The sequence below is a fragment of the Pan troglodytes genome, chromosome 19, assembly GCF_028858775.2.
Source record: "Pan troglodytes isolate AG18354 chromosome 19, NHGRI_mPanTro3-v2.0_pri, whole genome shotgun sequence".
NCBI classification, from domain to species: Eukaryota; Metazoa; Chordata; class Mammalia; order Primates; family Hominidae; genus Pan; species Pan troglodytes.
The window spans coordinates 40,533,014-40,557,250 of NC_072417.2; the positions used below are offsets into that span (position 1 = coordinate 40,533,014).

The 24,237-nt window shown below is 40.4% G+C and overlaps 1 pseudogene; it reads left to right on the forward strand.

Annotated features, from left to right (window-relative positions):
• The first annotated feature begins 1,643 nt into the window (after positions 1–1,643).
• Positions 1,644–23,661, forward strand: LOC129137711 (general transcription factor II-I-like; annotated as a pseudogene).
• The last annotated feature ends 576 nt before the right edge of the window (positions 23,662–24,237 follow it).

Genomic DNA, 24,237 nt, shown 5'->3' on the forward strand with positions numbered 1-24,237 from the left:
AGTGACTTCTAGGAGGTCTGTCTGCAGAGTTGCAATTAGCCTGAGTGCTCAGGCAGCGGGTAAGTGGCTGCACTGGGACCCAGGCCAGTGGGCATTACCAGGCAAGGTGTAGTGGAGGTGACGCCTCTACAGGAGGTGAGTCGGTCTACTCCTCAGCACTGTAGATATGGCCCCTATCCCGGGGGCATGTGAGAGAGTCTGGCCTCTTCTGGTGGCAGAGCTGTAGCAGCTGGCACTGTGGTGCTCAGGGGTCCAAGGCCCTTAGGGTTTTATGTGGGCCTGACTGGAGGCTCTGCCCAGACTCCATGCAGCTCTCTGTGTCAGTTGGGGAGCCCTGTGGGGAGGATGTCAGGGGATTTTCTGTGCCCAGGATTTCAAAAGTCGATGGCAGAAGGGTGAGTCACCAGTGGCTCTTGCTTACTCACTATTTTCCTCGGGTGGGGAGCCCCCCTTGGCTCCTCACCAATTCAGAGGTTGGTGGCTTTTCTGTCTCCTCTCTGTGGGTCGTGTTTCTTCCTTGATGAATTCCCCATTTTAAAACAACCTTGCATACATTTGTGGAGTATAAGTGCAATTTTGTTGCATGCATAGATTGCATAGTGCTTTCAAGGTTCATCTATAGCATTATCAGAATTTTCTTAAAAAAAAAAAAAACTTACAGAAACGAGGTCTTGCTATTTTGCCCAGGCTCGCCTGGAACTTCTGGGCTCAAGTGATCTGCCTGCCTCGGCCTCCCAAAGTGCTGAGATTATAGGGGTAAGTCACCGAACCTGGCCAGAATTGTTTTTTCTTTACACAGGTGAATAATATTCCATGTTTGTGTGTATAATTTTGCTTCTCCATTTACCCGTTGATAGGCATTAGGGTTGGTTGTACTTTTTGGCCATTGTAAATAATGTTGCTATGAACATGAGTGTACAAATACCCATTTGAGTCCTTGCTCTCAATTCTTTTGGGTATATACCCTGAAAGTCAGTTGTTGGATTATGTGATAATTCTGTGCTTAATATTTTAAGGAGCTGCCAAACCGTTTTCCACAAGGGCTGCACCAGTTTCCATTCCAAACAGCGGTGCATAAAGGGTCCAGTTTTTCGATATCCTTGCTGACAGTTAATGTTTTCTGTGTATGTGTTGAATATTTATAGTGTTTGAAATTCATTTGAGGGTCTTTGTTGTTACCAAAATATTACAAAAAGTTTTTCAAATACAGCCATATGCTGTAATAATAAATAATCTTACTTGTTTCTTGATGCTTGTGATCTATTTTCTCGGTAAGAAGAGAAACTTCTCTCCACCCAGCCTCAGTCCACTGCACCCACCCTTTGCTGTATCAGGATGTGCAGGGGAGAGAGGGAGCTTGGCAGCTCTGTCCTGCCTTGGTCTGTGATAGTCCATCACTGGGTTGTAAAGCATCTCTCCTCCTCCTCCTTCTTGAGAGAAATTTCACTGATTCTGAGTGCCATCTGCATTTATTTTGGGTGTTTATATTAACCCAATTTTATTGAAATAACACTAGATAGAAAGTTAGGGGATAGATTCTCTATCCGATGAGAGTTTTGGGCAAATCATGTAGTTTTTGAGTCTTGTTTGTTTTCTTAGGCAAGAAAACAGTAAATTAGTCAGCCAGTGGGAGATCCTCAGAGCTCTGAATGTGGGTCTGGAACACCATATTTCTACCACTCACTTTCTTATTGCTTGTCTTGCACAAAGATCATGGCCCAAGTAACAATGTCCGCCCTGGCCATTGAAGATGAGGAGTCCTCAGCAGGATGGTGGTGACATTCCTCATGTCAGCTCTTGAGTCCATGGTGAGACCTTTTATTCTGACATTCCATAGTTGGGTAGAACTGGGCTGTAGTTAAGGTTGATTTGTTTTTGTAGAAGATATAATTGTACATTTTTTTTGGTTTTAAGGAGTATTTTTTTTTTCTTGAATAGCAGTTATGCCTTTCAAATCACATTTTATTACCATGCTTCAGAATGTTTAATTTTTACATTGAATGTCAAATAATTTTCTACCATTATTTTAGGCAATCATTTGTTTTGCAAGTGTTTTGAAATTATGTATAATATTTGTGGTTACTCAGAATGAGTTTGTATCCTAGAGTATGGTGCTGGAGTTTTATTGTATCTATATGTAGAAGACTCCCAGAATTCGGGGTCATTAAGGCATCTTTACTATTGTGTATGTATATTTCTTCTGCTTACACATTCTCTATTGCACTAACCACCTCTTTCTAAATTGTTTAGTGTTAGCTGTTTATTTTATTTTATTTGACAGAGTCTCACTCTGTCACCCAGGGTGGAGTGCAGTGGTGCGATCCTAGCTCACTGCAACCTCCGCTTCCCAGGCTCAAGTGATTCTCCTGACAGCCTTTCTAGTAGCTGGGGCTGCAGATGTGTGCCACCACACTCAGCTAATTTTTGTATTTTTTGCTAAAGATGGGGTTTCACAATGTTGGTGAGGCTTGTCTTGAACTGCTGAGCTCAAGTGATCTGTCTGCCTTGGACTCCCAAATTGCTGGGATTGCAGGTGAGAGCCACCGCACCTGGCCAGCTGTTTTAAAAAAAAAAGCCTATCATATGCATAATTATAGTGAAATATTGAGTACCAATTATGTAGTTTTGTATTTTTATATTACTATCATGGTATTTATATAATTATTTTCTATTTTTATGGGTATGTAGCTGGAAATAGTATTTATTATAAAAAGTATCAGGCTTAGGTATTTTCTATTTTTTATTTACCTTTTTTTTTGGAGAAAGGGTCTTACCCTTTTGTCCAGATTGGAATGCAGTTGTGTAATCATGGCTCACTGCAGCCTGGACATCCTGGGTCCAAGTGGTCTTCCCACCTCCGCCTTGGAGTAGCTGGGAGTGTATGCATGTACTACTACATCTGGCTACTTTGTTTCGCTTTTTAGTGGAGATGAAGTCTTAATATATTGCCCAGGCTGGTCTCTCTTTTTTTTTTTTTGAGATGGAGTCTCGCTCTGTTGCCCAGGCTGGAGTGCAGTGGTGCGATCTTGGCTCACTGCAAGCTCCACCTCCTGGGTTCACGCCATTCTCCTGCTTCAGCCTCCCGAGTAGCTGGGACTACAGGGGCCCACCACCATGCCCGGCTAATTTTTTTTTGTATTTTTAGTAGAGACGGGGTTTCACAGTGTTAGCCAGGATGGTCTCGATCTCCTGACCTCGTGATCCACCCGCCTTGGCCTCCCAAAGTGCTGGGATTACAGGCGTGAGCTACCATGCCTGGCCGACAATAAAATAATTTTTTAAAATATTGATCTCTGCAAAGAGTACCATAGGGCCACGTAAGACCCATTCACTTCCTTAGAATTTCTTTATAGTTCTCTCATGTTTGGCATAGTAATTTCACTATTCTCAGCCTTTATTTCTTCCTTCCCAGCATTAGTAAGACCATTTCTCCTTCTATTCCTAGTTGTATATTACACAGTATAATTAAAGGTGTAGAAACTGCTGAGTTCTTCACTGGCTTGTCAGAGTGCTAAGCAGATCCAGGCTGACTTTGTCCCTTCCTTGGCTGGTAGACTTCTTTAATCTATGGATAGTACATGAATCTTGCTTACTCTTTCATAACCATTGCCTTTGTTGACAGGATTGTTTTAGAGTGTGGATAGTGAAGCAAGAATGTACCCTCATTTACTCAAGGTAAGTAAATAATAGTTCCTTACAGGAGAGTAGCCACATCACATGTCAAGTAAGTGCAATGGAAGGAAATTACCAAGGCCCATCATGCTTCACTCTGGGGTAGCTCTCGGCCCACCTCCAGGTCAGAAGTTCTCTACCATGACTTTATTATAACTCAAAAGATTTCGATCACCTCACCAGTTGCTAAATTAGTTACTGAAGATAACATTTTAAAGCAATATTATGCAGAAATAATCTCCAGTTAAGAAATTAGAGGGCGATTATTGTACAAATCAAAAATAAATAGTGGAAAGCTTATGGTTTTCAACAAATGATACTGAGAAAATAGGCTATTTGGTAAAAAATAAAAATTTTGGTAAAAACAAGCTTCAAGGATGAAGGCAGAAGATGGCCGAATAGGAACAGCTCTGGTCTACAGCACCCAGCGTGAGTGACACAGAAGACGGGTGATTTCTGCATTTCCATCTGAGGTACCGGGTTCATCTCACTAGGGAGTGCCAGAGAGTGGGCGCAGGTAAGTGGGTGCACGCACCATGTGCGAGTCGAAGCAGGGCGAGGCATTGTCTCACTTGGGAAGCGCAAGGGGTCAGGGAGTTCCCTTTCCGAGTCAAAGAAAGGGGTGACGGACGCACCTGGAAAATTGGGTCACTCCCACCCGAATACTGCGCTTTTCCGACCGGCTTAAAAAACGGTGCACCACGAGATTATATCCTGCACCTGGCTGGGAAGGTCCTACGCCCGGAGTCACTGATTGGTAGCACAGCAGTCTGAGATCAAACTGCAAGGCGGCAGCAAGGCTGGGGGAGGGGAGCCATTGCCCAGGCTTGCTTGGGTAAACAAAGCAGCCCGGAAGCTCCAACTGGGTGGAGCCCATCACAGCTCAAGGAGGCCTGCCTGCCTCTGTAGGCTCCACCTCTGGGAGCAGGGCACAGACAAACAAAAAGACAGCAGTAACCTCTGCAGACTTAAATGTCCCTGTCTGACAGCTTTGAAGAGAGCAGTGGTTCTCCCAGCAAGCAGCTGGAGATCTGAGAACGGGCAGACCGCCTCCTCAAGTGGGTCCCTGACCCCTGACCCCTGAGCAGCCTAACTGGGAGGCACCCCCCAGCAGGGGCACACTGACACCTCACACGGCAGGATATTCCAACAGACCTGCAGCTGAGGGTCCTGTCTGTTAGAAGGAAAACTAACAAACAGAAAGGACATCCACACCAAAAACCCATCTGTACATCACCATCATCAAAGACCAAAAGTAGATAAAACCACAAAGATGGGGAAAAAACAGAACAGAAAAACTGGAAACTCTAAAACGCAGAGCGCCTCTCCTCCTCCAAAGGAACGCAGTTCCTCACCAGCAACGGAACAAAGCTGGATGGAGAATGACTTTGACGAGCTGAGAGAAGAAGGCTTCAGACGATCAAATTACTCTGAGCTACGGGAGGACATTCAAACCAAAGGCAAAGAAGTTGAAAACTTTGAAAAAAATTTAGAAGAATGTATAAGAAGATGGAGCTGAAAACCAAGGCTCGAGAACTACATGAAGAATGCAGAAGCCTCAGGAGCCGATGTGATCAACTGGAAGAAAGGGTATCAGCAATGGAAGATGAAATGAATGAAATGAAGCGAGAAGGGAAGTTTAGAGAAAAAAGAATAAAAAGAAATGAGCAAAGCCTCCAAGAAATATGGGACTATGTGACAAGACCAAATCTACGTCTGACTGGGGTACCTGAAAGTGATGGGGAGAATGGAACCAAGTTGGAAAACACTCTGCAGGATATTATCCAGGAGAACTTCCCCAATCTAGCAAGGCAGGCCAACGTTCAGATTCAGGAAATACAGAGAACGCCACAAAGATACTCCTCAAGAAGAGCATCTCCAAGACACATAATTGTCAGATTCACCAAAGTTGAAATGAAGGAAAAAATGTTAAGGGCAGCCACAGAGAAAGGTCCGGTTACCCACAAAGGGAAGCCCATCAGACTAACAGCGGATCTCTCAGCAGAAACTCTACAAGCCAGAAGAGAGTGGGGGCCAATATTCAACATTCTTAAAGAAAAGAATTTTCAACCCAGAATTTCATATCCAGCCAAACTAAGCTTCATAAGTGAAGGAGAAATAAAATACTTTACAGACAAGCAAATGTTGAGTGATTTTGTCACCACCAGGCCTGCCCTAAAAGAGCTCCTGAAGGAAGCACTAAACATGGAAAGGAACAACCGGTACCAGCCACTGCAAAATCATGCCAAAATGTAAAGGCCATCAAGGCTAGGAAGAAACTGCATCAACTAACGAGCAAAATAACCAGCTAACATCATAATGACAGGATCAAATTCACACATAACAATATTAACTTTAAATGTAAATGGACTAAATGCTCCAATTAAAAGACACAGACTGGCAAATTGGATAAAGAGTCAAGACCTATCAGTGTGCTGTATTCAGGAAACCCATCTCACATGCAGAGACACACATAGGCTCCGAATAAAAGGATGGAGGAAGATCTACCAAGCAAATGGAAAACAAAAAAAGGCAGGGGTTGCAATCCTAGTCTCTGATAAAACAGCCTTTAAACCAACAAAGATCAAAAGAGACAAAGAAGGCCATTACATAATGGTAAAGGGATCAATTCAACTAGAAGAGCTAACTATCCTAAATATATATGCACCCAATACAGGAGCACCCAGATTCATAAAGCAAGTGCTTAGTGACCTACAAAGAGACTTAGATTCCCACACATTAATAATGGGAGACTTTAACACCCCACTGTCAACATTCGACAGATCAACGAGACAGAAAGTCAACAAGGATACCCAGGAATTGAACTCAGCTCTGCACCAAGCGGACCTAATAGACATCTACAGAACTCTCCACCCCAAATCAACAGAATATACATTTTTTTCAGCACCATACCACACCTATTCCAAAATTGACCACATACTTGGAAGTAAAGCTCTCCTCAGCAAATGTAAAAGAACAGAGATGATAACAAAGTATCTCTCAGACCACAGTGCAATCAAACTAGAACTCAGGATTAAGAATCTCACTCAAAACCGCTCAACTACATGGAAACTGAACAACCTGCTCCTGAATGACTACTGGGTACATAACGAAATAAAGGCAGAAATAAAGATGTTCTTTGAAACCAAGGAGAACAAAGACACAACATACCAGAATCTCTGGGACGCATTCAAAGCAGTGTGTAGAGGGAAATTTATAGCACTAAATGCCCCCAAGAGAAAGCAGGAAAGATCCAAAATTGACACCCTAACATCACAATTAAAAGAACTAGAAAAGCAAGAGCAAACACATTCAAAAGCTAGCAGAAGGCAAGAAATAACTAAAATCAGAGCAGAACTGAAGGAAATAGAGACACAAAAAACCCTTCAAAAAATTAATGAATCCAGGAGCTGGTTTTTTGAAAGGATCAACAAAATTGATAGACCGCTAGCAAGACTAATAAAGAAAAAGAGAAGAATCAAATAGACACAATAAAAAATGATAAAGGGGATATCACCACCGATCCCACAGAAATACAAACTACCATCAGAGAATACTACAAACACCTCTACACAAATAAACTAGAAAATCTAGAAGAAATGGATAAATTCCTTGACACATACACTCTCCCAAGACTAAACCAGGGAGAAGTTGAATCTCTGAATAGACAAATTACAGGATCTGAAATTGTGGCAATAATCAATAGCTTACCAACTAAAAAGAGTCCAGGACCAGATGGATTCACAGCTGAATTCTACCAGAGGTACAAGGAGGAGCTGGTACCATTCCTTCTGAAACTATTCCAATCAATAGAAAAAGAGGGAATCCTCCCTAACTCATTTTATGAGGCCAGCATCATCCTGATACCAAAGCCGGGCAGAGACACAACCAAAAAAGAGAATTTTAGACCAATATCCTTGATGAACATTGATGCAAAAATCCTCAATAAAATACTGGCAAAACGACTCCAGCAGCACATCAAAAAGCTTATCCACCATGATCAAGTGGGCTTCATCCCTGGGATGCAAGGCTGGTTCAATATACACAAATCAATAAATGTAATCCAGCATATAAACAGAGCCAAAGACCAAAACCACATGATTATCTCATTAGATGCAGAAAAAGCCTTTGACAAAATTCAACAACCATTCATGCTAAAAACTCTCAATAAATTTGGTGTTCATGGGACGTATCTCAAAATCATAAGAGCTATCTATGACAAACCCACAGCCAATATCATACTGAATGGGCAAAAACTGGAAGCATTCCCTTTGAAAACGGGCACAAGACAGGGATGCCCTCTCTCACCACTCCTATTCAACACAGTGTTGGAAGTTCTGGCCAGGGCAATTCGGCAAGAGAAGGAAATAAAGGGTATTCAATTAGGAAAAGAGGAAGTCAAATTGTCCCTGTTTGCAGATGACATGATTGTATATCTAGAAAACCCCATTGTCTCAGCCCAAAATCTCCTTAAGCTGATAAGCAACTTCAGCAAAGTCTCAGGATACAAAATCAATGTACAAAAATCACAAGCATTCTTATACACCAACAGCAGACAAACAGAGAGCCAAATCATGAGTGAACTCCCATGCACAATTGCTTCAAAGAGAATAAAATACTTAGGAATCCAACTTACAAGGGATGTGAAGGACCTCTTCAAGGAGAACTACAAACCAGTGCTCAAGGAAATAAAAGAGGATACAAACAAATGGAAGAACATTCCATGCTCATGGGTAGGAAGAATCAATATGGTGAAAATGGCCATACAGCCCAAGGTAATTTACAGATTCAATGCCATCCCCATCAAGGTACCAATGCCTTTCTTCACAGAATTGGAAAAAACTACTTTAAAGTTCATATGGAATCAAAAAAGAGCCCACATCGCCAAGTCAATCCTAAGCCAAAAGAACAAAGCTGGAGGCATCACACTACCTGACTTCAAACTATACTACAAGGCTACAGTAACCAAAACAGCATGGTACTGGTACCAAAACAGAGATATAGATCAATGGAACAGAACAGAGCCCTCAGAAATAATGCCGCATATCTACAACCATCTGATCTTTGACAAATCCGACAAAAACAAGCAATGGGGAAAGGATTCTCTATTTAATAAATGGTGCTGGGAAAACTGGCTAGCCATATGTAGAAAGCTGAAACTGGATCCCTTCCTTACACCTTATACAAAAATCAATTCAAGATTGATTAAAGACTTAAACATTAGACCTAAAACCATAAAAACCCTAGAAGAAAACCTAGGCATTACCATTCAGGACATAGGCATGGGCAAGGACTTCATGTCTAAAACACCAAAAGCAATGGCAACAAAAGACAAAATTGACAAATGGGATCTCAGTAAACTAAAGAGCTTCTGCAAAGCAAAAGAAACTACCATCAGACTGAACAGGCAACCTACAAAATGGGAGAATATTTTCACAACCTACTCATCTGACACAGGGCTAATATCCAGAATCTACAATGAACTCAAACAAATTTACAAGAAAAAAACAAACAACCCCATCAAAAAGTGGGCAAAGGACATGAACAGGCACTTCTCAAAAGAAGACATTTATGCAGCCAAAAAACACATGAAAAAATGCTCATCATCACTGGCCATCAGAGAAATGCAAATCAAAACCACAATGAGATACCATCTTACACCAGTTAGAATGGCAATCATTAAAAAGTCAGGAAACAACAGGTGCTGGAGAGGATGTGGAGAAATAGGAACACTTTTACACTGTTGGTGGGACTGTAAACTAGTTCAGTCATTGTGGAAGTCAGTGTGGTGATTCCTCAGGGATCTAGAACTAGAAATACCATTTGACCCAGCCATCCCATTACTGGGTATATACCCAATGGACTATAAATCATGCTGCTATAAAGACACATGCACACATATGTTTATTGCGGCATTATTCACAATAGCAAAGACTTGGAACCAACCCAAATGTCCAACAATGATAGACTGGATTAAGAAAATGTGGCACATATACACCATGGAATACTATGCAACCATAAAAAATGATGATTTCATGTCCTTTGTAGGGACATGGATGAAATTGGAAATCATCATTCTCAGTAAACTATCGCAAGAACAAAAAACCAAACACTGCATATTCTCACTCATAGGTGGGAATTGAACAATGAGATCACATGGACACAGGAAGGGGAATATCTCACTCTGGGGACTGTGGTGGGGTGGGGGGAGTGGGGAGGGATAGCATTGGGAGATACACCTAATTCTAGATGACGAGTTAGTGGGTGCAGCACACCAGCATGGCACACGTATACATATGTAACTAACCTGCACAATGTGCACATGGACCCTAAAACTTAAAGTATAAAAAAAAAAAAAGCTTCAACGTATAGTTTTCGTCATGTGATGAGTTATATTATAGATAAGCAAAAATAGGTATACTAAGACAAATTTTAAAACCAAAACAAAATATATGTAATTATTATATAATTATTTAATTCCATAAATGGCTTTTCTATGCCTAAAATAAGTGATGTAATTTTATTGGTTAGTCAGAGATACACTAACACATTTGAAAAATAGGCAAAGGATATGGTAATTGGCAGAAAATTATGCTACGATACTCTTTAATTTTAACACCAATCAGTGGAGTATTTTAATGAATCTAAGATACCCTTTTTCAAGGTTTCTGGAAAAGTCACATGGTAACATTTGCTAGGATATTATGAACCTTATTAGAAAGCAAATTTCAGTAGATTTTGAGTATTTGGAGTATTGACTCTCAATGGTTGTTTTTCTTGACTTTCATGTCTTTTTTGAGAAAATCATTGAATACGTACATAAATATTTTCTTCCCAGGTTATTACAGTAGTGTTATTTTTAAGAGGGAAAATTGGAATCACTGACCTTTGAAATAATGTAAGCACTAAAGGAATTATGGTGTATCCATGAAATGGAGTACTATGTACTCTATAATGTTTTTAAAGAATATTGACTCTCAGAGAAATATACTTAGTGAAATTCAGTAAATAATCATCTAAATGTGATTCTGGCTATGTGTAGATGGGACAATATTTCTGGAGGAGGGGATTATGTACTGAATGCTATAGTGTGGGCTTCATCTGGGTTTCAGCAGATGGTGCTAAGTTCCCCAGCTGCTGTGAGTGAAATCGAGTCACCTTGTCCACCTTTTCCCTGGGGAGGACCACACTGGCTTCTGAGCTGTTGGTGCAGCTGCATCCCTGTTCAGCACTTTGCCTGTTCATCCATGCCTGCCTCCCACCTCCTGGGTGCTGTTATTGATAGTGCTCCCCAGCAAGCCTGTGTGAAATCTCAGTCTCTTTCTTGGAGAATCTGACCAATAATAGATTATAAGGGATTTCTGCATTTTTTTCTTATAAATTTTGTGCTGTCTTTTGTTTAAAATCAGGCAAAAATCTATTTAGAAAGAGTAGTAACTTTAAAAAATGGTGTTAGGTTTTTTTTTTTTTTTTTTTTTTGAGACAGAGTCCTGCACTGTCACCCAGGCTGGAGTGCATTGGCACAATTTCGACTCATTGCAACCTCTTCCTCCCAGGTTCAAGTGATTCTCCTGCCTCAGCCTCCCAAGTAGCTGGGATTACAGGCGTGAGCTACCACACCCAGCCTTTTATTTATTTATTTATTTATTATTAGTAGTATTATTATTTTTGCATTTTTAGTAGAGACAGGGTTTCACTATGTTGGCCAGCCTGGTCTCAAACTGCTGACCTCATGATCTTCCCACCTTGGCCTCCGAAAGTGCTGGGACTACAGGCGTGAGGCGCTGTGCCCAGCCTTGTGCTAGATTTTTTTTCATTCACCTAGCAAAAATGGTGATTTTAAATATCTGCCTTTAACATAATATTTGCTGTTCTTATTGTAGTTGAAAGAACTGGCCAAGTTTAAGGCCAAAGGGGCCTGCATCACTGAGTATAAAGCAGATGTCTTTGCCTTCAGAACTGAAGGACAGAGGACACAATTTTTTCAATACCAGAAAGGATTTTCAAACAGATTTTGTAAAATATTGCAAGCATTGTATTTTTATCATTTTTATTTCATTGATTTTCAACCTAAATATTTATAGATAAGACTAGTCATATTTTCTTCTAAAGCAGAATGAGGTTTAAACTATAAAAAAAATTTTTTTTTTGAGATGGAGTCTCATTATGTTGTCTAGGCTGGAGTGCAGTGGCAAGGTCTCGGCTCACGCAACCTCTGCTTCCTGAGTTCAAGCAAATCCTCTGTCTCAGCCTCCTGAGTAGCTGGGGTTACAGGCACGTGGCACCACGCCCAGCTAATTTTTTTTTTGGTTTGTATTTTTAGTAGAGATGGGCTTTCACCATGTTGGTCAAACTGGTATTGAACTCCTGACTTCAAATGATCCACTCGGCCTCCCAAAGTGCTGGGATTACAGGTGTGAGCCACTGTGCACGGCCTAAACTATGAATGATTTTCTGAAATGTTTATGCAGACATTTCAAAATGCTCAAAAGGAATCACCGAAGTCGTAATATGTCACGGTGGATACTGAAGAGTTAAGAACAATGGCAAGTGTTGATTGTATGGGGCTCCTTGCTTGGCTTCACTCTGGATTAATGAGATGCATTAGAGAGAAGGTAATGAAGGGAGAGAATTTTTGAATAGTTCTTACTCAGATAAGGAATTCTAGATAAAGTTGGTGAACTGAAAACAAGAAATTCACTGTGCAGAGAAGTTCGTTTAAGCATGATGCAGAATTAAACAGTTCTCCTCAACTCGCTCAGTGGAATCACCTTATCTGAATCTTCAGTGGGTTTTGCAATCCTTGTTTAGAGCAGTGAGCTTATCTGACATTGGAACAGAGTATTAAAATTTACTGTAGGGTGTTAATACTTATGGCCTTTTCACAGTATGACAACTTTCATATCTGTGTGTAACCTAACACTATCGATAGGTTTCATGTTAACTGAGAGAAACACTGAAAGGGAACAAAAAAGGCAGGGTGTCTATAGGCACAGAATACATACAGGCATAACTCAACTTTTTTGAGCCCTGCAGATACTGCAGTTTTTACAAATTGAAGATTTGTGGCAATCTTGTGTCAAGCAAGTCCGTTGTGCCATTTTTCCAACAGCATGTGCTCTCTTTGGTTCTCTGTGTCACATTTGGTTACTCTTAGAATATTTCAAACTTTTTCATGACTATTATATGTGCTGTGGTGACCTGAGATCAGTGAGCTTTGATGTTACTGTTGTAATTGTTTTGGACTCCATGAACACACCCGTGTAAGATGGCAAACCTCATTGGTAAATGTTGTCTGCTCTGACTGCTCCACCAATGAGGTGATTTCCCATTGCTTCCTCTCCTAAGGCCTCCCTAGTCCCTGAGACACAATATTGAAGTGAGGCCAGTTAATAGCCCTCCAGTGGCCTCTAATTGTTCATGTAAAAGAAGGAGTTGCAGTCTGTTCACTTTAAATCAAGTTAAAAATGAAGAAGCTTAGTGAGGAAGACATGTTGGCAGCTGAAAGCTAGGCCAAACAGTTGGCCAGGTGGTGAATGCACAGGAAAAGTTATCGAAGGAAATGAGAAGTGCTGCTCCAGTGAACCCACAAATGATAAAAAAGCAAAACAGCCTTGTTGCTGATACCAAGAAACTTTGGTCTGAATAGAAGATCAAACCGGCCATAACATTCCTGTAAGTCAAAGCTTAATCCAGAACAAGGCCCTAACTCTCTTCAGTTCTGTGATGGCTGAGAGGAGGTGAGTAAGCTACAAAAGAAAAGCTGAAAGCTAGCCGAGGTTGGCTCATGAGGTTTAAAGAAAGACACAGTCTCTATAATATAAAAGTGCAAGGTGAAGCAGCAAGTGCTTGATGTAAGAACTGTGAGTTCTTCAGAAGATCTCGCTGAGATAATTCATGAAGATGGCTACACTCAAAAAACAGATTATTAATGTAGACAAAACAGCCTTATATTGGAAGATGCCATCTAGGACTTTGCTAGCTAGAGAGAATTCCATTACTGGCTTCAAAGCTTCAAAGGACAGGCTGAGACTCTTGTTAGAGGCTAATGCAGCTGGTGACTTTAATAGAAGCCAATGCTCATTTACCATTCCAAAAATTCTAGGGCCCTTAAGAGCTACGCTAAATCTGCTCTGCATGTGTTCTATCAACAGAAGAATAAAGCCTGGATGACAGCACATCTCTTTATAGCATTGTTCACTGAATTTTTTTATTATTATTACACTTTAAGTTTTAGGGTACATGTGCACAACGTGCAGGTCTGTTACATACGTATACATGTGCCATGTTGGTGTGCTGCACCCATTAACTCATCATTTAACATTAGGTATCTATCTTCTAATGCTATCCCTCCCTGTTTGTTTTGTTAATGCTATCCTGTTTGTTTTTTTCTTGTAAATTTGTTTGAGTTCATTGTAGATTCTGGATATTAGCTCTTTGTCAGATGAGTAGATTGCAAAAACTTCCTTCCATTCTGTAGGTTGCCTGTTCACTCTGATGGTAGTTTCTTCTGCTGTGCAGAAGCTCTTTAGTTTAATGAGATCCCATTTGTCAATTTTGGCTTTTGTTGCCATTGCTTTTGGTGTTTTAGACATGAAGTCCTTGCCCGTGCCTATGTCCTGAATGGTATTGCCTAGGTTTTCTTCTAGGGTTTTTATGATTTTAGGTCTAACGTTTAAGTCTTTAATCAATCTTGAATTAATTTTTGTATAAGATGTAAGGAAGGGATCCAGTTTCAGCTTTCTACATATGGCTAGTCAGTTTTCCCAGCACCATTTATTAAATATGGAATCCTTTCCCTATTTCTTGTTTTTGTCAGGTTTGTCAAAGATCAGATAGTTGTAGATATGTGGCATTATTTCTGAGGGCTCTATCTGTTCCATTGGTCTATATCTCTGTTTTGGTACCAGTTTTGGTTACTGTAGCCTTGTTGTATAGTTTGAAGTCAGGTAGTTTGATGCCTCCAGCTTTGTTCTTTTGGCTTAGGATTGACTTGGTGATGCAGGCTCTTTTTTGGTTCCATATGAACTGTAAAGTAGTTTTTTCCAATTCTGTGAAGAAAGTCATTGGTACCTTGATGGGGATGGCATTGAATCTATAAATTACCTTGGGCAGTATGGCCATATCCACGATGTTGATTCTTCCTACCCATGAGCATGGAACATTCTTCCATTTCTTTGTATCCTCTTTTATTTCCTTGAGGAGTGGTTTGTAGTTCTCCTTGAAGAGGTCCTTCACGTCCCTTGTAAGTTGGATTCCTAAGTATTTTATTCTCTTTGAAGCAATTGTGCATGGGAGTTCACTCATGATTTGGCTCTCTGTCTGTTATTGGTATATAAGAATGCTTGTGATTTTTGCACATTGATTTTATATTCTGAGACTTTGCTGAAGTTGCTTATCAGCTTGAGATTTTGGGCTGAGACAATGGGGTTTTCTAGATATACAATCATGTCATCTGCAAACAGGGACAATTTGACTTCCTCTTTTCCTAATTGAATGCCCTTTATTTCTTTCTCCTGCCTGATTGCCCTGGCCAGAACTTCCAACACTATGTTGAATAGGAGTGGTGAGAGAGGGCATCCCTGTCTTCTGCCAGTTTTCACAGGGAATGCTTCCAGTTTTTGCCCATTTAGTATGATATTGGCTGTGGGTTTGTCATAAATAGCATATTATTTTGAGATACGTCCCATCAGTACCTAATTTACTGAGATTTTTTAGCATGAAGGGCTGTTGAATTTTGTCAAAGGCCTTTTCTGCATTTATTGAGAGAATCGTGGTTTTTGTCTTTGGTTCTGTTTATATGCTGGATTACATTTATTGATTTGTGTATGTTGAACCTGCCTTGAATCACAGGGGTGAAGCCCACTTGATGATGGGTGGATAAGCTTTTTGATGTGCTGCTGGATTCGTTTTGCCAGTATTTTATTGAGGATTTTTGCATCGATGTTCATCAGGGGTATTGGTCTAAAATTCTCTTTTGTTTGTTGTGTCTCTGCCAGGCTTTGGTATCAGGATGATGCTGGCCTCATAAAATGAGTTAGGGAGGATTCCCTCTTTTTCTATTGATTGGAATAGTTTCAGAAGGAATGGTACCAGCTCCTCCTTGTACCTCTGGTAGAATTCAGCTGTGAATCCGTCTGGTCCTGGACGTTTTTTAGTTGGTAAGCTATTAATTATTGCCTCAATTTCACAGTCTGTTATTGGTCTATTCAGAAATTCAACTTCTTCCTGGTTTAGTCTTGGGACGGTGTATGTGTTGAGGAATTTATCCATTTCTTCCAGATTTTCTAGTTTATTTGTGTAGAAGTGTTTACAATATTCTCTGATGGTAGTTTGCATTTCTGTGGGATCGGTGGTGATATCCCCTTTATCATTTTTTATTGCATCTATTTGATTCTTCTCTCTTTTCTTCTTTATTAGTCTTGCTAGCGGTCTATCAATTTTGTTGATCCTTTCAAAAAACCAGCTCCTGGATTCATTAATTTTTTGAAGGGTTTTTTTGTGTCTCTATTCAGTTCTGCTCTGATTTTAGTTATTTCTTGCCTTCTGCTAGCTTTTGAATTTGTTTGCTCTTGCTTCTGTAGTTCTTTTAATTGTGATGTTAGGGTGTCAATTTTGGATCTTTCCTGCTTTCTCTTGTGGGCATTTAGTGCTATAAATTTCCCTCTACACACTACTTTGAATGCGTCCCAGAGATTCTGGTATGTTGTGTCTTTGTTCTCATTGGTTTCAAAGAACATCTTTATTTCTGCCTTCATTTTGTTATGTACCCTGTAGTCATTCAGGAGCAGGTTTTTCAGTTTCCATGAAATTGAGCAGTTTTGAGTGAGATTCTTAATCCTGAGTTCTAGTTTGTTTGTGCTGTGGTCTGAGAGACAGTTTGTTATAATTTCTGTTCTTTTACGTTTGCTGAGGAGTGCTTTACTTCCAACTATGTGGTCAATTTTGGAATAGGGGTGGTGTGGTGCTGAAAAGAATATATATTCTGTTGATTTGGGGTGGAGAGTTCTGTAGATGTCTATTAGGTCCACTTGGTGCAGAGCTGAGTTCAATTGCTGGGTATCCTTGTTGACTTTCTGTCTCGTTGATCTGTCTAATGTTGACAGTGGTGTGTTAAAATCTCCCATTATTGTTGTGTGGGAGTCTAAGTCTCTTTGTAGGTCTCTAAGGAATTGCTTGATCAATCTGGGTGCTCCTGTATTGGGTGCATATATATTTAGGATAGTTAGCTCTTCTCGTTAAATTGTTAGCCCTTTACCATTATGTAATGGCCTTCTTTGTCTCTTTTGATCTTTGTTGGTTTAAAGTCTGTTTTATCAGAGACTAGGATTGCAACCCCTGCCTTTTTTTGTTTTCCATTTGCTTGGTAGATCTTCCTCCATCCCTTTATTTTGAGCTATGTGTGTCTCTGCACATGAGATGGGTTTCCTGAATACAGCACACTGATGGGTCTTGACTCTTTATCCAATTTGCCTGTCTGTGTCTTTTAATTGGAGTATTTAGCTCATTTACATTTAAAGTTAATATGTTATGTGTGAGTCTGGTCCTGTCATGGTGATGTTAGCTGGTTATTTTGCTCGTTAGTTGAGGCAGTCTCTTCCTAGCCTCGATGGTCTTTACAATTTGGCATGTTTTTGCAGTGGCTTGTGCCAGTTGTTCCTTTCCATGTTTAGTGCTTCCTTCAGGAGCTCTTTTAGGGCAGACCTGGTGGTGACAAAATCAGCATTTGGTTGTCCGTAAAGTGTTTTATTTCCCCTTCACTTATGAAGCTTAGTTTGGCTGAATATGAAATTCTGGGTTGAAAATTCTTTTCTTTAAGAATGTTGAATATTGGCCCCCACTCTTCTGGGTTGTAGAGTTTCTGTGGAGAGATCAGCTGTTAGTCTGATGGGCTTCCGTTTGTGGGTAACCCGACCTTTCTCTCTGGCTGCCTTTAACATTTTTTCCTTCATTTCAACTTTGGTGAATCTGACAATTACGTGTCTTGGAGTTGCTCTTGTTGAGGAGTATCTTTGTGTCATTCTCTGTATTTCCTGAATTTGAATGTTGGCCTGCCTTGCTAGATTGGCGAAGTTCTCCTGGATAATATCCTGCAGAGTGTTTTCCAACTTGGTTCCATTCTCTCTGTCGCTTTCAGGTACACCAGTCAGACGTAGATTTGGTCTTTTCACATAGTCCCATATTTCTTGGAGGCTTTGTTCATTTCTTTTTATTCTTTTTTCTCTAAATTTCTCTTCTTGCTTCATTTCATTCATTTGATCTTTCATCGCTGATACCCTTTCTTCCAGTTGATCAAATCATCTACTGAGGCTTCTGCATTCGTCACGTAGTTCTTGTGCCGTGGTTTTCAACTCCATCAGGTCCTTTAAGGACTTCTCTGCATTGGTTATTCTGGTTACCCATTCGTCTAATCTTTTTTTCAAGGTTTTTAACTTTTTTGCCATGGGTTCGAACTTCCTCCTTTAGCTTGGACAGTAGTTTGATCGTCTGAAGCCTTCTTCTCTGTACTCATCAAAGTCATTCTCCATCCAGCTTTGAGCCATTGCTAGTGAGGAGCTGTGTTCCTTTGGAGGAGGTGAGGCACTCTGATTTTTAGACTTTTCAGGTTTTCTGCTCTTTTTTTTCCCCCATGTTTGTGGTTTTATCTACTTTTGGTCTTTGATGATGGTGATGTACAGATGGGGTTTTGGTGTGGATGTCATTTCTGTTTGTTTGTTTTCCTTCTAACAGTCAGGACCCTCAGCTGCAGGTCTGTTGGAGTTTGCTGGAGGCCCACTCCAGACCCTGTTTGCCTGGGTATCAGCAGCGGAGGCTGCAGAACAGCAGATATTGGTGAACAGCAAATGTTGCTGCCTGATTGTACCTCTGGAAGTTTTGTCTCAGAGGAGTACCCGGCTGTGTGAGGTGTCAGTCTGCCCCTACTTGGGGGTGCCTCCCAGTTAGGCTACTTGGGGGTCAGGGACCCACTTGAGGAGGCAGTCTGTCCATTCTCAGATCTCAAGCTGCATGTTGGGAGAACTACTACTCTCTTCAAAGCTGTCAGACAGGGACATTTAAGTCTGCAGAGGTTTCTGCTGCCTTTTGTTTGGCTATGCCCTGCCCCCAGAGTTGGAGTCTTAGAGAGGCAGGAAGGCCTCCTTGAGCTGCAGTGGGCTCCACCCAGTTTGAGCTTCCCTGACACTTTGCTTACCTACTCAAGCCTCAGCAATGGCAGGCACCCCTCCCCCAGCCTCACTGCTGCCTTGCAGTTTGATCTCAGATTGCTGTGCTAGCAATGAGTGAGGCTCTGTAGTTGTAGGACCCTCCGAGCAAGGCGTGGGATATAATTTCCTGGTGTGCCGTTTGTGAAGACCATCTGAAAAGTACATTATTAGGGTGGGAGTGACCCGATTTTCTAGGTGCCGTCTGTCCTTGGCTAGGAAAGGGAATTCCTGGACCCCTTGTGCTTCCCGGGTGAGGTAATGCCTCACCCTGCTTCAGCTCAGGCTCAGTGTACTGCACCTACTGTCCTGCACCCACTGCCCAACAATCCGTGGTGAGATGAACCCAGTACTTCAGTTGGAAATGCAGAAATCACTCATCATCTGCGTCACTCATGCTGGGAGCTGTAGACTGGAGCTGTTCCTATTCAGCCATCTTGGCTCCATGCCTGTTCACTGAATATTTTAAGCCTAGTTTTGAGACCGACTGCCCAGAAAAAAAGTTCCTTTCAAAATATTACTGCTCATTAGCACTGCACCCAGTCACTCTGAGAGCCCTGATGGATGTGTACAAGGAGATGAATGTCATTTTCATGCCTGCTTATGCAACATCCATTCTGCAGCCCATGGATCTAGGAGTAATTTCAAGTCTTATGATTTCTATTTTTTTCTTTTTTGAGAAGGTCACCTCACTGTTGCTCAGACTTGAGTGTAATGGCACAATCACAGCTCACTGCAGCCTCAATCTTCTCAGGATCAGGTGATCCTCCCACTTCAGCCTGCTGAATAGCTGGGACCACAGGTGTTGCACCAGCATACCCAGCTAATTTTTGTGGGTTTTTTTTTTGTAGAGATGTTAAATTTCCATGTTGCTTAAGCTGGTTTCAAACTTCTGCACTCAAGCAATCTGCCCACCTTGGCCTTCTTCAATGCTTGAGATTAGAGATGTGAGCCGATGCACTCAGCCTTCAAGTTTTATTCTTTAAGAAATGTATTTTATAGGCTGGGTGCAGTGTCTCATACCTGTAATCCCAGCAATTTGGGAGGCTGAGGCAGGCAGATTACAAGGTCAGGAGATTGAGACCAGCCTGGTAAACATGGTGAAACTCTGTCTCTACTAAAAACACGAAAGTTAGCTGAGTGTGGTGGTGTGTACCTGTAATCCCAGCTACTCGGGTTTCTGAAGCAGAATTGCTTGAACCAGGGAGTTGGAGGTTCCAGTGAGCTGAGATCGCACCACTGCACTCCAGTCTGACAACAGAGCAAGACTCTGTCTGAAAAAAAGAAAGAAATACATTTTGTAAGGCCATAGCTGCCAGAGATAGTGATTCGTCTGATGGATCTGGGCAAAGTAAATTAAAAACCTTCTGGAAAAGGTTTACTGTTCTAGGTGCCATTAACATTTGTGATTAATTGGGAGAGAACAAAATATCATTTACAGGACTGTGGAAGATGTTGATTCCATCTCTCATAGGTGACTTTAAGGGGTACAAGATTTTAGTGGAGGAAGGAACTGCAGATGTAGTGGAAACAGCAAGTGAACTAGAACTAGAAGTGGAGCCTGTTGGCTGGGCACAGCAGCTCTTAATTCCTATTCAGAGTAGTATTTTTAGTTTCTTAAAAAAACTGTCTTCGCCACTGTATGCCTATAATCCCAGCACTTTGGGGAGGCCAAGGCGGGTGGATCACCTGAGGTCGGGAGTTTGAGACCAGGCTGACCAACATGGAGAAGGCCCGTCTCTACTAAAAATACAATGTTAGCTGGGCATGGTGGTGCATGCCTGTAATCCCAGCTACTTGTGAGGCTGGGGTGGGAGAATCGCTTGAACCCAGGGGGCGGAGGTTGCAGTGAGCCAAGATACTGTCATTGCATTCCAGCCTGGGCAACAAGAGTGAAACTCTGTCTGCCCCGCCTCCCCCCAAAAAAGGAAGTGGAGCCTGTGGATGGGACTGAACTGCTGCAATTTCATGATCAAACGTTAACAGATAAGGAGTTCTTTCTTACAATGTGCAAAGAAACGGGTCTCTGAAATGGAGTCTACTCCTGGTGAAGATGTCGTGAATATTGTTGAAATGACAAAAGATTTAAAATATTCCATAAATTTACTTCATAAAGTAATGGCGGGCTTTTGGAGGATTGATTCTGATTTGGAAAGAAGTTCCACTGTGTGGAAAATGCTATCCAATAGCATCATACCTCCTAGAGATCTTTTGTGAAAGAAAGATTCAAGATAACTTTCAAATGCATTGGGAAACAAAGACATTTGTGTGACTTCACTTTATACTTCCATGATTGTGGTGGTCTGGAATTGAACCTACAGTACCTCCCACAGATGTCTGTATGCCACTAAGGTTTAAACCTAAATTTCTGTTGTCAGATTAGATTCAATTCATGATAAATTGTGCAGATTACCAGTGAATTAAAAATTTTGCTAATTCACTATTCCTATTCGGAGTAGTATTTTTAGTTTCTTAAAAAAAACTATCCTCACCACTGTATCCCTCCCCTCACCACCTGTGTTATAATCTTCCAAGCTTTATGGTAGTAACCTATTTTTTAAATTTTGCCAATATTATAATTTTGAGAAATGTTAAGTCCTTGATTGTATGTTTCTTTATACTAATAACGCTGTTTTGATTGTGTGTGTATCACCTGCCCTCTGATCCACAAATACCACAGTCTTGCAGGCAGCTATGTTTTTTCTCCCCTTCCTGTGCTCCATGGCTTACATGGTTCTCCAGTGATTGCAACTAAACATTAGGGGAGTTGTCCTCAGTTGTGAGTTGTAGCCCCTGCCTATTGGTATTTGTAGTTTGTTTACATTGTTACTAATTTGATACCATGAAGAATGGTTTTTGTAACTAATTCTCAAGTAACTTTTATTTGTTTGCAATAGCGTTCTTCTGAAACATAATCAATAGGTTCATGAAGAAGTTGTAGAAATTCTTCAGGAGAATTCTGAGCCCTTTTCTGGGATTTAAAGAAAAGTGCTATTGAATAGAACTAAATATAATGTGAGTCATTCACATGATGTAAAACTTTCTAGTTATAATATTAAAAATATAGAGAAACAAGTGAAAATCATTTTAGTGGCAATACTTTAAAATATTTCAATATGTAATCAATATAGAAATTATTAATGGGATATTTGGAATACTTTTTGTGCTGAGTTTTCAAAAGTTAATGTGTATTGTTCACTTACAGAACATCTGAATTTGGACTGGCCACATTTCAAGTGTCACGTGTGTCTATTGGTTATTGTGCTGGACTTCGTAAGCTTAGAATTTGTTTCCTGATAATAATCTTCCCATATTTAAGTTTATAGCCAATAAATTACTCTTATTTTAGGTTTTTATTTTAAAACCTTCCTTTAAAAAATCTTCCCACCTTTTTGTTTGTTTTTTTGAGACAGGGTCATTTTCTGTGACCCAGATTGGAGTGTAGTAGTGTAATTATAGCTCATCATAACCTTAAATTTCTGGACTCAAGCAATCCTCTTGCTTCAGCCTCCAGAGTAGCTAGGACTACAGATATGCACCACCACACCTAATTTTATTTATCTTTTTTGTAGGGATGGGTTGTTTCTGTGTTGCTCAAGCTGGTCTTGAAATCCTGGGCTCAAGTAATTCTGCCTCAGCATCCCAAAGTGGTGGGATTATAAGTGTGAGCCACCTCACTTGACCTATTTTTTGTTTGTATAACAGATCACAAATATTGGTATACAGGAAAAACTATTTTTACTAAAAGCCAAATAAATATTAAGATAATAGGTATGCACATTTTTATTATTTTTTACAGGTGTTGAAGAAGAAGAAAAGGTTGCAGAGATGCATTAAATAAAGTCTACAACCCAGGTGAGTCAGATGAGTGTAGATGCTGTAGAAGTGGCAACACTCAGAAAAAACAATTGAGGACTATTTCTGCTTTTGCTATCTTAAAAGCGATACACTTAAATTTTATAAAAGAAACATGATATAATAGAGTTTTCTGAAGGGTAGACTATGTTACGCCATTGACTTAACAGTATTATAACACACATTTTCACAAACTGAATGGATGAGGAATAACCTTACTTTCCACTTCCATTTAGAAGGAACTCAAGAAATATGCCAGGGTAGGACCATCTTAAAGACAATAATGCAAGAAATCAGACATTTCTCTCTCCTTTTGTGTAGTTTTTGAAGTCATATATTTAATACACTTTTCATTTTGGCCCTTTGGATAGGTGTCAGGTTTAGAACTTCTTACATGCGAATAGGGTGCTATGGTATTAAGTAATTTTAAAATCACATATTACGAAAGATCACGTATGCCTTTATTAAGCCACAATAAGGTAGTGATGATTTTGTTTTTTAATCTTACAATTTAATGACATTTATCTGCTTTTCACCTCTCCCAGGGAAAGCTTTACAAAAACCCACAGAGGTACCTGTACCATATGAGAAGATGCTACAAGACCAGTCAGCTTTGATAGTACAGGGGCTTCCAGAAGGTGTTGCCTTTAAACACCCTGAGAATTACTATCTTGCAAGCCTGAAATGGATTTTGGAGAACACAGCCGGGATTTCATTTATTATTAAGAGGTGAGAAGCTTTCTTCCTTCGTGCCCATCAATGGTTTATTCATATAAATTTGAATATTCAGCTTATGTTAATATATTTTAAAAATTCTTGGATAGCACAATTCATTTAAATTTATGCTGTCATTAATTTTGTGTATTCATGTGTAGTTTTGTTAGTTTTGTTTTACTGCAGATCTCTCTTAGAGCCAAAGAAGCATCTAGATTAGTGATTGCTTTGCTTCCTTGATAGCTGGCTGGCTTCCTAATCCCATTTTGCTAGATTTTAATACACTTTAATGGTTTCTCTTTTATTTTCTTTGAGAATATGATGTAAGACATTTTCAGATGGGTTGCTTAGATATTTATATAATCCAAGAAAAGTTGATTGAGCTGAAAAAGTAGAGACTTGTTTTTTGTTTTCAGATCAGCTACTTGTTTTCTGTGTAAGATCATAGATCTGCCCCCACTTCCAAGCATTATGAGTAGGATTAACTGACCTGATGTCACTGAATAGGCATGGCATTTTTGGACACAGCTTTGGGTGGGGAGGGGATACACAACTGTGTATAAGCATTATGGCTCTGGAGTGCTCGGAGTCTCATGGAACAGAGAAAAGTTTGTAAAATGATGATGGCAAGAGCCTCACATCTCTGCTGTAAGAATGGTTCCGAGAAAGTGCTGCGAATGTTCATTAGGGGTTGGATTCCTTTGTAGTTCAGGAAGAATTTCATGAGGGAGAGGACATTTAGATGAGCCGTTGGGGAATGAGAAGGATTTCAACTTCCTTTAGGGAAGTTTAGCCA